Raw genomic sequence first — 4,334 nt, forward strand, 5'->3', positions numbered from 1 at the left:
TTAAAAAAAAAGGACTTTAACATCGAACTTCAATTAATTAGATAAGCTTTCAGCCAGTGCTTTGTGTAAAGTATAGTAATTGTGGCATTAAATCCTTTGTGGTTCCTTTCCCAGTCCCTTGCATATTTAATTCCGTTCGCTATGCCAATGTTGATTTAACTTTAAATATGTCTGTATTTCAGCATTGATTGAAGTCAACACCAAACTCACAATGCATTCGGTCGGAGGCAAATATTTGCGCTTTTCTCGTGGCAATTATTAAACTTAATCAAATGAAAACCGCGCGCCGAACCTCAATTAACTCAGCTATAAAAATCATTTGCGGTCATTTGCGTTGGCAAAACAGAGCCAATACTCGGTGAAAAAAAAGTAAAAACGAGACGGATCGAACGCATTATAAATAAGCGTGTGAGCACGATATTTATTCACATGTGTAAACAGTTTTCCCCTGAAAGATGGAGTGGCTCCAATGATATGTTGACCGCAAATTTATATCGACTTTGCCAGGACTATTCGCACTCGTTTGCATTGAAATATTAATGCGATTTACATTTGTAATTATGTGTACAATATTTTAATTTGCATAATTTAGTAACTTGTGTGGCCGGCCGAAAGCGACAGGTGAACTGGCGAACAGTCATCGCTGATGACCTCCCATCCAGATTATGGCCAAATTAATTTGCAACAGTTTCGCTTCGTTTCGCATTTCCAGTTTGGCCAGATTGAAAAACTTTTACTAACCAGACACAATGCCAGAGAGCAGGAATATAAACATGGGCCAAGGGGTCAGTGAGGAAGGTAATGAGGCATTGGTCCGGACGGCAATTGAAATGTTTATCCTCGAGTACGCAAATCCAATTGCCAAGGGGGCAAAATGAAAATCTGATGCAATGCAAATGCAAATGCATTGAGCCAGCCAACAGAGATGAGCAACTTTTCAGAAATTATAGTGTTTAATCATAGATCTTATAAGGGTCTTGGCATTATGCAGTACTCTTTGACACCATAGGTTATAAGTAAAAGAATCTTACATTTTTTGTGCGAATTCTAAAAATATTCTATCATATGCTCTAAATCGTTTTAAATAAATTTACTTAATATATATAACTATTTTCTTCAAAGGTGATGAGAGTCAGATCATGGTAAATACGGGAGAGTGTGTAGCTTTTAAGCCAACTCCACTTCCTGATCAGCTTTGCATTTTCTGCACAGACATTTTCCGCTCCGCTCCGCCACGCCCCCTTTTGCTACGCCCCTCCCCCGGGCAGATTGGCAATTCATGCGAAACATTTTGCATGCTCAAAAGTTGCATTTTTGCTCAATAAAATCGCAATAAAGGCGATGGACGGGATAAACTGGACATGCGAATCGCATTGGACTCCGATATCCTTTGTTATTCTGGCAGGCAAAACATTTGCTCAGAGGATGTGCCAGGATACGGGTATCTCGTTCATACGGCATGAGCAATTGATTCGCAGGCACTCGAACGGATGATCGAATTAGGGCCAAGACCAGGTTCCGGATGGAGGATGCAGGATGGAGGACTAAGGACCAAGGACCAAGGACCAAGGACTTTGCATGGCCAACTGTCCGACCGCCACTTGGGCTGCCCTCTTGAGTGACAAATTAGCCACTTTGGGGCTTGTAATTCCCGCCGTCGGAGGCGACAACAAGAAATGACCGCAATTTGCGCCGGGCGCCGAGTGATTGGTGAGCCTTTGCAGAGGACATGGATGCTGGGCCGCTCTCACCTACAAAACGGAATAAAGATGCTCCACGGCAACAAGAAAGACAGCGCCAACCAGCCAGCCAAGCAGGCAATGACAGTTATAAATAGCCAAGTAAAACTGTCAAGGGGCACGAGGTGAGAGACGGAGGCTACACTTAAAAAAACTTCTTGGGCAAAGGAAAAATTAAATTAATTAATTTCACTGAACTGAGCACTACATTTTTACAAGCTTAGTTAAATATTGATTTATACCTTTTTCCTTTGACTCTTCAATTGACATTTCCAACTGAACTTTGAAATCGGTAAAATTTACTATTAATCTACCAGTTCTAATACAAATTGTAAAGTTATTTGTAATTCTAAAATATTTAATCTAGCTAAGACCATCATAAGCTTCATATTAACTTCTTACTTAATTTAAAATAGAAACACATTCTTCTTTGTGTAGCGAACAGTGGCGGCAGCAAGAGACGATTTTTGCTCTTGTTGTTTGCTTCTTTCGCCGCACACAAAACTTTCAGTTTATTCAAAGTTACAGGACACGCTGTCCGGGCAGCCAGGACATATTCTCCATGGCAACGAACGTCCCGTCGGTCCCGTTGTCCTCCTCGCTGCACTGTCAGCATCATTATGGCTAATAAACATTGCCATTTGCGGCTGGCCAACAGTCAACGGGGCGAATCAGAGGGCAAGGGAATGGCTCTTTCGTCACCAAGGGACTCGGACAGAAGGTGAAAGTTACTCAACTTATGGGCAAAGTTTCACTTAATGATCAATGAAAGTTTCAGCCGAGTCAGTAGAACTGCAAGTGGGTTAAAGTTCGCCGAAAGATACAAATTACCAACAGCTCAAGGGCATTACTTATGTAGATCAAATGCTGCTCCATTTTTCTACTTTTAAGTACGTTGATAAAGGGTAAATATTTACTTTTCAACTTGTTTTATTGTATACTTAATACATCTGGATTATAACAAACACGAACCCATGTTGTGCACTTTATTTTCAGTTTTTTCTAAACCTCAACCAAGATGACATAATTTTTTGCTGGCAAAAGCTGACTGAGTTCGAGAAGCCAAAGGTAAAAATTCGTCGGCTTGCCACAGAGCCGGTAATCAGGGCAAAGTCCTGGCCCACTTGATGAATCACCTGCTAATTTATCACCTGGATTTTGCGTGTCCATTGTGCAGATGGATCCCCAGAGCACTCGGCTTAGTTAGTGCTTGCCTTTCATGAAATTTGAATTTGAATCTTCACCTCAGCCTTATGCTCATGCATCAAATGTGGGCAGACCTGCAAATTGTTTGTAAATAAACTAGATGAAAGCCTGGGCCAAATGCATGGCGAATTTTGGAGCGGTCCTCCAAAGTGGGTGAGTGAGCGCATAAACAAAAGTAGCTTAAGACCATTTTTGTGCATAAACAAATTATGTTTCCAAAAGCAAGAGCCCAAATAGGAGAAGTCGTGGGCCACAGCTGATGCAGCAATGTTATCCATGGATTCCACCTTATAAGTCCGTAATGACTCCCCATCAAAGCTCATCTGCATTTTCTCCCGTTTCGTCTCTAAACTTCTTATATTAATAGCTTAAGGTGAGTGTTTCAGACTAGACAAGCAGCCTAAGCGCATGTTGCTTGCTAGACTCGTCAGCTTCTAATTAATTATGAAAAGTGCCACGCCCACAAGCCCACAAGCCCACACTACACGACATGCACACACTTGCCAAGAGCTTTGGTTGGTTTATGGAGCGCGAAAAATATAAAAGTTGCCAAAGAAATCCCAACCAGACGAGGGCTAAGCAAAAAATTAAATAATAAATAACGAAAGATGCGACTTTGGAATATCCTTATAAAAACATATTTAAACTATATTTGTACTTAATAGAAAATAAGATATTGCATTTAAAACTATCTTGTATTTAATTGTTGAACTAAAAGTGCTCTTTTGGTTGCCCTATTCGAAATACCCCTAACTATATAGGGTACTTATGTATCTGGTCTGGTAAAAACTCCTGATTCGCGCACAGAAGCCGCTCCACTTAACGGTTACCCAGCTTCCAGCACATCCGCATCGCATTCCGCCTCCGAGAACGCACACAAAGCAAATTGCTATAGTCAATTTAATTAAATTTGTTTGTGGGCCCAGCGAGGCGCAGTTAACTGCCAGCAAAAGCCCACCGATTTCGGCAATGGATGCGATGGCATAGGTTGGATGGGATATGATGGGATGGGATGGTCGCCGGAGCCAAAACGAAATCCAAAATCCTCGCGAGTCGATACAAAAGGATGCGTTTATCTCAATTCTATTTGCGCAGAGAGGAGGAGGGGAGCGGATTTGCCGATTGCTGGCTTGGAAGCGCTTTTCAAATGTTTACCGTGGAATCTTGGCAAACGAGATTTGTCTTGGCCAATAGATAGCTTCTAGAGCGAGATGGGCAAAGAGCTGGCAGCAATAAAATTAAATTTCTCGGCGAAGGCAGGAGCATTTCATTAGAATCGAGATAGAGAGACACACGCACACATTTTGAAATCAAATTGCAATTTCTTTACAATTTGTAGCTAAAACATTTTGATGATTTTATTTCTGGCCTTCGCTTGCGAACAATTTA

The 4,334-nt window shown here is 41.4% G+C and overlaps 1 long non-coding RNA gene across 2 annotated transcripts; it reads left to right on the forward strand.

The window, feature by feature from the left end:
* The first annotated feature begins 2,147 nt into the window (after positions 1-2,147).
* On the forward strand, positions 2,148-3,481 carry LOC128262290 (uncharacterized). 2 transcript variants are annotated; one of them, XR_008268330.1, is made up of 3 exons: positions 2,148-2,460; positions 2,518-2,644; positions 2,736-3,481. It is a non-coding gene; the product is annotated as an uncharacterized LOC128262290 (long non-coding RNA). The 2 variants fall into 2 exon arrangements; XR_008268331.1 differs by having other exon boundaries at positions 2,518-2,629.
* The last annotated feature ends 853 nt before the right edge of the window (positions 3,482-4,334 follow it).

Source organism: Drosophila gunungcola, unplaced genomic scaffold, assembly GCF_025200985.1.
Source record: "Drosophila gunungcola strain Sukarami unplaced genomic scaffold, Dgunungcola_SK_2 000001F, whole genome shotgun sequence".
NCBI classification, from domain to species: Eukaryota; Metazoa; Arthropoda; class Insecta; order Diptera; family Drosophilidae; genus Drosophila; species Drosophila gunungcola.